Source organism: Pseudopipra pipra, chromosome 17 (genome assembly GCF_036250125.1).
Source record: "Pseudopipra pipra isolate bDixPip1 chromosome 17, bDixPip1.hap1, whole genome shotgun sequence".
Classification (NCBI taxonomy): Eukaryota; Metazoa; Chordata; class Aves; order Passeriformes; family Pipridae; genus Pseudopipra; species Pseudopipra pipra.
In genome coordinates, this window is record NC_087565.1 from 15,380,258 (window position 1) to 15,389,797 (window position 9,540).

General features: G+C 50.6%; 1 long non-coding RNA gene across 4 annotated transcripts in view; it reads right to left on the reverse strand.

The window, feature by feature from the left end:
• Positions 1–9,540, reverse strand: part of LOC135423815 (uncharacterized) — a 47,843-nt gene that overhangs the window by 24,520 nt on the left and 13,783 nt on the right. For 3 of the 4 annotated variants that reach the window (XR_010434962.1, XR_010434959.1, XR_010434960.1), the window contains exons 2-3: positions 8,375–8,520; positions 6,040–6,156 (exon numbers count right to left, since the gene is read on the reverse strand). This is a non-coding gene — a long non-coding RNA (uncharacterized LOC135423815). The other variant, XR_010434964.1, reaches the window with a different exon arrangement.

The window sequence follows — 9,540 nt, forward strand, 5'->3', positions numbered from 1 at the left end:
TCTTTTTCCTGATGTCTGACTCAGAATTTGAAAAAATGTAATGCTGGCATTACTGGAGAAGAAATATGATGTGAAGATAATTTTAGTTTCCAAAGAGCCTGCTTCAAATGGCTGTGATTTCGCTTTCAGCCAGTGCAAAAAGCCAGCCTGACACCTTTTGTTACATAATGCATAGCGCCTTGGCTGCAAGGGAGAGGCCTGGCACACAGCCCTGCCCCCTTAGACCTTGCTCAAGTGCTAGTGAGTGGCTTCCAGTGGATTACAAGTGGGGAGTGGGCTTTGTCCTGGCTCCCGCACAGCTGAAGATGTCATTATTTTCCAGGAGAGCCGCTCTGCTGATGGAGCTTCGTGTTATTCCATGTAAATAATCTCAATCGGAAAGTACCTGCTGGTCAAAGCACTAAATTGAAGATTCAACTAATGGTCACCGCCATTATCTGACAAACCTGAAAAAGAGGAAAAAAGAAAAATAACAAAGCCAAAGGGCAGGATTGTTTGGCATGGAAGCGTCACCTCTCTGTCTCCACTGGCAGCGTGTCTGCCAAGACCCTGGAGCCCAGTGGTGAGAGCGACTGTCCCACCTTGTCAGGTGGTGCCAGGTGTGCTGTGGTTGTGCCCTGCCTGCCACGACACCTGCTGGGCTCCCCTGACAGGATTTAAAGACAGCATTGTCTTGCATCTTCCAACAGAATCAGCCCCCAATCTGCCTCACTTAGCATTTAACGTGCAGAAAAATCAATGTAGGCACAACACCTCTGGTTTTCTGTCCCCTCTAACAGCATTGACAGTGCTCCCCAAGGGGAATATTCAGCTACTGCCAGCAGCCTCCTGGGGGAAGGCAGGTTTAGCAGCAGGGTTGTACTGTTGTTGGCAGATGAAGCAGCTCCCATCATCCAGCTGCCTTGGGAAAATCCAGAACTGTCTCTCACTGTCAGCTGTGCTGATGATGAAGTGAGAGAAGCTGTGGGCAGAACTGGGCACCTGTGTGTGCCAGGGCTCAGGTGGAAAGACACCGGCACCCACTGCTGTTCCTGGGGAGTTGCTGGGCACCCTCTATTTTTTTTGTCACCAAACGCTTTAAGATACAGCTACAAAACACTCTATCGATGCCCACACCTACACTGCAAATATCCACCACCACTGCTGGGTGTCCTGAGGCAGCCCCAGCCCTGCCCAGGTGCGGGGAGGGTGGTGGAGGCACACTGGGTACCCGTGCTCTGGAGACCAGCCATCAGCCAGGACAGTCTGTGGCCACCTTCCTCCTGGATATCACCCAAAGCAGGGAGAGCAGCCCAAGCTCCACTCCAGGATGAGGAATGAGCTCATCCTCATTCCTGCTCCCCACCACATCATCCCCCCTGCCACAGCCACCCATGGAGTTACCTCTTCCCTTGCCACTGCACAGGGCTCCCAGCAGCTGTGATACCCTGTCCCTGTCCCCAGTGTCCTGCTGTGCAAGCCCCAATGCCAGCCTGATGCCAGCCCATCCACACAGTACTGCCCTCTCTATTCAGCTCCTATCCATCATCTCCTCTCAGCTTCCTGTGGGACTGCAGGAGCTGGAAGAAGGGACACAGGGCAGTGGTGCAGAGCTAGCAGCTCCTGTGCACCCTGAGCAGGGCAACAAAACCCCAAAGAGCTGGCAGAAAGGGACTGGAGGGCCAGGATGGGATGCTATGGCACATGGATTCACAGCATCGATCGAGCTGCCATAAGGGTCCCCTCCGGGTTTGTCTGAGCATTGGGATCATGGAGCTGCCTAGTCATGCAGTGATGGATGGGACACGAGGCCATTCCTCAGAGCCAATAGGAAGGCAGAATTTAAGCAAAGGTGAAGGGTGCAAAAAAAGAAAGGGCCTAAAGCAGTGGGTTAGCCTCAATAATTGGTTGGGGTCATATATTAAAAATACATCTATTGCTGATGAGGGATCTGCTCACAGGAATATTTGTTGTGATTTACATGCAATCCCAAAAGACATGATGAGATGAGATGAGATGAGATGCAGTGTCTTTGTCCCACACTCATCCAGGACACAGACAGGAAAAGGGACTGTCTGCTCTGCAGGAATAGAGACAGGACTGGGGAGTGCTCCATTTTCCTAAGGAAAGCTGCTGAGCTACTTAAGCCTTGACCAGCCAGAAGGGCTCATCCAAACAGGGTGATCCCAGGGTCTGGAGCACAAGTCTGATGAGGATAGGGTGAGAAAGCTGTGGGGAGCTCTGCCTGGAGAAAAGGAGGCTCAGGGAGGACCTTCTCATTCTCTACAGTTGCCTGAAAGGAGATTGTAGCAACGTGGGGGTCAGGCTATTCTCACAGATAACATGCGACAGGATAAGAGGAAACAGCCTCAGGTTGTGGCAGGAGAAGTTTAGAATGGATAGCAGGGAAAACTTCTTCACAGAAAGGGGAATCAAACACTGTAACAGGCTGCCCAGGGCAGTGGTGGAGTCGCCATGCCTGGAGGTGTTCAAAAGGCATGTGGATGTGGTACATCCACATGCCCTGGGGACATGGTTTAGAGGTCAGCTTAGCAGTGCTGGGGGAATGGTTGGCCTCAATGATCTTAGAGGGCTTTTTCAGCCTAAACAATTCTATGATTCTATGAGAGAAAAAGAAGCGTGTAGCAGAGCCCCATGAGCATCTCTCTGTAGGGCATCACAACAAGCAGTGACCACCCAAACCAATAACTGGACAACACTCTGAGGCACATGGTGGGATTGTTGGGTTTGTCATATGCAGGGCCAGGAGCTGGAGTTAATGATCCTTGTGGGTCCCTTCCAGCTCAGGACATTCTGTGATTCTCTGAGCTGCCTAACCCCAGCATTCGTCCTGCACAGATCTCCAGCCTCAGCTATGCTGGCACTGACTGCCCAGGGCAGGCTGTGCACAGACACCTTGGGATGGGTGCTCGATAGCTGGACACGGCTGTGACAGCTGGGAGTGAGGACAGGGACCACCCTGCTGCATAGGATGCTGCAGGTGCCCCTGCCCTGGAAAGGCATAGGAAAGAGACAGGGAATACTTTCAATCACATATTGGCATCCTAAAGAAGGAAAAGTGGGCATGGGCAAACCCTTACCTATGGAAAACTTTTGCAAGTTACCTCAACCCTGAGAGCATGTGAAAGGTCCCTGGTTACAGCAGGCAGGGGATGGGAATGTGGCAGAGGCATCTCTGGGCCACCTCCCCAGGTCCTGCCACCTAGCCAGGCAAGCAGGGTGCCGGCAGGGAGCAGGTAAGGCACAGACAGGGAGCAGGCAGGGAGTCCCTTTTGCCCTGGGCAGCAGCTGCAACCGATAAACCCTTCACCCCTTATTTTCTGTTGAGGACAAAAGCCATCGACAAAATCCTAATTAAAAAACAACCATCAAGCAAAAAGCACAGCTAATTGCTTTTTGACTGCCGAACAAAAGCCCCTCATCTGCCTAATTACACCGTGAAAATGAGAAGAATTTAAACAAGAATTATAAGCAATCACAGAAGCTAAGAGAGGAGTGAATGCCTATGGAAACCTGGAAGCAGGGCTAAGCACAAAGACTCAGGCAGCAGCTAGAAGAGGGGGATGACAAGGAAAGTATTTAAGGCTCATTATACTGAGTCAATTGGCTGCTCCTCAAGTACCTTCCTGCTCAGGAAGGCACTCCAAGCACCCACCCTCTGCATCCTGGTGAACTGAAGCTCCCCAGTACCCCGGAGAAATCCTACAGATCAAAGTCATGGTCTGTCTCTGGCAGGTCGGGGAAACTCGTGAGTCATTTGCCTACCAAGGCCACCAACTCTCGAATGCTGTCCCAATTCGGGGAAAAACACACTTCTCCCACCTCCTCTGCCTGAATCACAGTTGGATGCTCTGCAGGGTGGAAGACCACACAACGTCTCCTGAGAGCAGAGCTTCCCCACGAGTGGATGCTAAAGGCTCTCCGTGGGGTCTGCAAAGGTCAGGTTCATAAAATCACAGAATATCCTGAGTTGGAAGGGACCCACAATCAAGTCCAGTTCCTAGCCCTGCACAGGGCAACACCAAAAATCCCACTATATGCTTGATAATACTGTCCAAACACTCCTTGAACTCTGGCAGGTTCCTGTCTGGATGAGGAGATGGAGGATGGAGAAGGATGAGAGAGCTCTGGGCTCTGTATCCAAAGGATGGAAAGCCCAGAAGAGAACCCAAGCCCTGCAGCTCACCTCCTCCCAAGCCCAGAGCTGTGCAGTGGCCCACTGAGGTGAGGGGAGCAGCCAGTCTCTGAGACAGGAGGGTGGGAAAAGGAAAAAATAATTTTGTTGCAAGAAAAATCAGTGGGGGAGAAAGGAGGTGGGAAAACAGGAGAAGGAAAGTAGATTACATTGAAAATCTCATGGTCATCACTGGAAGAGCAAGTCCTGTGCTCTCAAGGGCTGCATGGAGACAATGACCAGGAAAGCTGGAAAGAGTCAAATTAATGTTTCCTTACCCAGAGGATAGTTAACCTGCAGAGCTCCTTGTGCCAGGAGGTCCTTACATCAAATACCAGGTGTCAGACTGTGGGAAAGGGGCTCATGACACCACAGGGCGCATGGTCCAAGGTCAGTCCAAAGATAAGATTCACTGTCATCCCAAGGCGCTGGACTCCCCTTGGACAGCCAGGTTCCAGGAGAACAAGGACACAAAGGACACACTTGAGCAAGAGGTCGTGCTTCCCAGTGATCAAAGCACAAGACCATTACAGCCCGTGGCACAGGCAGGTGGAAACCTTTGCACGAGCCACTCTCCTCGGTCACCTCTTCCACTGCGCCTGTGGATGCAGCTCCCACAGCCCTGGAGGGGCAGGCAGGGCTCACAGTGCTCTGTAGGCATGAGCTACAGGGAATCTGCCCTTTGGGCTGAACTCCTGCTCAGGTCCCAGCCGGCCCCAGATCCAGCATCAGCTACAACATTTAATCCTGATTACTCCCATCTGCAGTGAAGGCCAGGAGACCGTTCTCTCTCAGAAATGCCAAGCACCACGTACAAATCAATAGTTCATTTCTTATCATAGGGATTGGGGAGGGAGAGACTGTCAACATGAGGAAAAAAAAGAAAATGCAAGTGACACAGCAACAAGTCTGAATCAGCCCCGTGGCATCAGCTGTAGGTCAGAGCAGTGGAGGGACTGCACATCACTGTCAAACTTGGAAGTGCTGGGAGATGAGAAAGCCAAAAGTCTTTTGTCACCAGGGTTTCAAGCAAAGCTTTATGTTCCAGTTGACCAGTGGGGTGGGAGCTCTGGTTTGGCCCCACACTGAAGATGCTCCAGCCCTAAAGCCCCACATGGAGCCCAGACATGTGGCTGCAATGCTGCCAAGGTGCCCTTCGTTCCAGGCAGGCCTTTTAGCAGGAGTAAACAAATCCCCACAGGTTTCTAAAAGAAAGGAGTTGCTTGAATATGTCTGACCCCAGAAATAGCAAGAGGGAATTTGATAGCCTGCAGTTAAAGATTTTTCAGCAGTAAAAGCACCATCACAGGATCTGGGATGATGACATTTATCCAACCTTGAAGCCTCTGTTTTGCAATGTGCTGGCAAACACAGCCAGCTGCACCAGGGGATGCTCTTCCAAATTTGCTGTGTCCATCAGGTGACCAGGAAGGCCCCCGTGCCCGCTGATGCACCCCAACCCCATACAGGTGGGTCACTCCCCATGGAGGGCACAGCCATTGAGCTTGTCCCATCAGCAGACATGTTATACTCCTGTAGGAAAGTTCATCAAGAGTTTAACCAGTCCTGACAACTGATTGCCCAGTTGTCCAGGCCAAAAAACTCGAAACTCCTTTGTGCGTAGAATCATGGAATCATCAGAGTTGGAAAAGCCCTCTAAGATCATGGAGTCCAACCATTCCCCCAGCACTGCCAAAACCACCACTAAACCATGTCCCCAAGTGCCACATCCACATGCCTTTTGGAACACTTCCAAGGATGGTGACTCCACCATTACCCTGGGCAACCTGTGCCAGTGCCTGACCCCCCTTTCAGTTGAATGAGTTACCTTGCATCAGTGACTCCTTTTGGAAATTCTGACCTACCTGGCTGTGCCAAAGGTAAGATTTGCAGGAAATCATGCCTGAACCATCTGTCTTGCCCAAAATCTCATGCTGTGTTGTATTTGCTCTCAGTCCTCAGTAGATGCTCTGCACAGTGGCCTGGAGAAGAATGACCAGAATAAGCAGATGAAGTAATTGAGCTTGAACTCACTTCTTCCCTTGTCCCCCAGGCTTGATGTGGCTCTGGACATAGGAGAACCACATCTGGGGTTGTATCAAGTGAAAAATGCTGGAGAGCAAAAAGGGTGCCCATGAGAAGCAGCATATATTTTTCTCTTGAGTTTTTTTCCTACAGAGGAGAGCAATATATACAGTCAAAATTAAAATGAGGGTAACAGCAACTAGCAGCCAGCTGTGGCCATCACTCTGAGTCCCTGTGACACCCTGGGTACAAGCCAGCACTTTGCTGGTGCATCACTGCTCGCTGCAGTACTCCGATGTGGGAGATGAGTATGGAAAGGCCTCATGTCCCCTGGTGTACAGGCACAGCATCGCTGTCGAGGTGCTCTGGCACAGGAGAGTACTGGCCTGATCCAGCTGTGGGCAGCTGCAGTCCCATCTCCTGAACAGAGAGGCTGAGACCCAGGAGAGCCAGAGTCATGAAGGCCAGTGAGGAAAGTCAGGAGTGGGGCTGTGGGGGAGTTTAGGGGTCCAGAGGAGCAGGCAGGTATGGGCTGGGAGAGGGAGAATGGGGCAGCTCATGGCTCTGGCAGAGAGGCTCACAACTGAGACTCATCCATCCTAATCTGCCCCTCCTTTTTCCTGCTGCCCCAAACATGAGGGTTTGAGTTTACCTAGGGCAGCAGTGATGCTATTTCTCATATTTCTTGCAAATCTTCTTCTGCCTCAGCAAACCAGCACCGGCTTATATAAGAGACCTCAGGGATATTTGCAGGAGGCAGAGGCACTTGAGAAGGCAGGAGGTGTGTTTTGTAACACTGCACACTCTGCAGGGAGGCTGGGGATGCAGGGACAGAGCTGCTGCCAAGCAAGAGCCAGCGCTACAGTCCTGGAGCTGTGGTGGCACTTTTAGGTCCTTTTTTCCAGAGAAAAGAACAAACAACAGGGGATGGAATTCTCTTTGCCAGCTTGTACCTAAGCAGGACACCTCTGAAAGGGGAGAGTCTGTCAGCAAGAGCACAGAGGTTGTCACAGCCCCAGAACCTCAGGGCCTGTCTGACACCTAGCAGGACTGTTTGTCTTCAGCTGGTGGTACTCAGGATGCAGAGCCAGAAGGGAATTGCCAGTATCAACCCTCTTGGTTTGCACATTTTTATTCAGCACAGCATCTCCTTCCTCATCCCTTCCCTCAACCATCCCTGCCACCAAAAACTTCCCACACGTTCCAGACAGCGCTGTGGCTGCTGGGTTGGAGGCAACTTACCAGCAAGAAGAATCATAGAAACCCAGAACGGTTTGAGTTGGAAATGACCTTAAACATCATCCAGTTCCATCCCCCTGCCATGAGCAGGGACACCTTCCACTAGATCAGGTTGCTCCATGCCCCATCCAACCTGGCCTTGGACACTTCCAGGCTTGGGGCAGCCACAGCTTCTCTGGGCAACTCGTGCCAGGGCCTCCCCACCCTCACAGGGACTAATTTCTTCCCAATATCCAATCTAACCCTGCCCTCTGGCAGTGGGAAGCTATTCCCCCTTGTCCTGTCACTCCAGGCCCTTGTCCAAAGTTCCTCTCGAGCTCTCTTGGAACCTTTAGGCATTGGAAGGTGCTCCAAGGTCTCCCTGGAGCCTTCTCTTCTCCAGGCTGAACAGTCCCAGTTCTTTCAGCCTCAAGAACCCTGTGCTTACCGTGAACACATCAGCAGCTGTGTCTGAGGACTTCAGGGGAGCAGCTCTGACCTGTCTGGTTTATTAAACAACTCGTACAAAATCTTTGCCATGTTTCAGCTGACTCTGATACAGAAAGCCTGGAAGAAGCTCTGGGTACATCTTAAGGCTTCAAATCTGGAGGTGGTGGAGCAGGAATATTTCATGGTTATGGGACTGGTTATATTTGTCATAAGATGTTGATAGGTTCCAGCACTCAGGTCACCTGGGATCAGCCTTTGTTACATGTGTGTAGGCCTCTTGTCTGACCTTATTCCAGATAAACCATCAGGAACCAAATTAGCCCCATCCCCAGATGTGTTCAAGGCCAGGCTGGAGGGGGCTTGGAGCAACCTGGTCTAGTGGAAGGTGTCCCTTCCCATGGCAGGGAGTTGGAATGATATGGTCTTTAAGATCCCTTCCAACCCAAACCATTCTATGATTCTGGGAATCCCAGACACTTTGACATCAGGCTGGCACAGGACTTTTACCAGGGAGATGCTGGGTGATGCTGTGATCTCTGTAACCTGGACCTGCGATCCTTCTGTGCCTGGTACAGCATTTGTGGTTGGAGACACATGCCCAGTTCTCGCTTGCTATGATGCTCCATGGTGACTGTAGGGGGTTGAGGGGAGCCCTGTGCAAGAAATGGGAAAGGATATGAACTGGTTTGGAAATTTCTCTTTGCTCAAGAGACCTTTTGTGGCTGGGAAACTTAAGTTTGGAAGAACGTGTGAGAATAGGGACATTCTCTCTTTTCCCTCAGGCTGTTTTTTGTCAGGACAGTGATATGGTTTGAAGCTGGCTCCCTGCAAGTCTCCAAACCTTACCACAGGAAGTTCCCCCCCCGCCCAAACCTCAGGGAGAAGAGGGAAAAAACAACCAAGAAAACCGAAACGAGAGAGGGACAGCTAAAACAATATATATAAAGATATTTACACTTATATTACAGTTATATACAATTGAAATATATATACAATTTCACAAGGAAAAGGGAAAGGTAAGGGGGAAGGGAAAAAAAGGAACAAAACCAAAATAAAATATATATATGTATATATATATCCCGATCAGTAGCCCAAGATCTAGCAACTAAAAGAAATTAGCAAAAGACTATCTTACTACTCTCCTTGGGACAACGGAAAGTCACGCTAGGACGATCGCCGGCAACCTCCGTCTCCCAAGGTCAGCAAGGCCTTACCAGGCCTCGCTCCCCAACACGACAGACTCAACAGAAGGGAACCTGCACCTCCAAGCCACCGGAAGGAAAGAGAGAGCGAAGGCCTCTCCTCCTTTCTTCTTATAGCCTGGCTTACGTAAAAATCATAGGGAATACTGGGCCCTTCCTTGGTTACAAACTGGTCACCAAGGAAGGCCTAGACCAAACTACCACAACAGACAAAACAGGCAAACCCTTATCAAGGAAGGTGTTTGCAAGCTAAATCAAAGCATTCTTTACTGCAGATGGCAGAAGGGGAGAAGAGAAAGGGAAGAAACTGCAAAAAACAGCCCAGAGGGCAGTATGCGCATGCCCCAAGCCTTTGATAGATATGACAAGGAGCCCAGCTTGGGGTGTGTTTTTTCTTTTCACCTGGCTGTGAGTTTTGCAGTTGTGTTTCTGAAATAAACTTTGTTTAATGCTTGAAAGCCCATGGCTTAG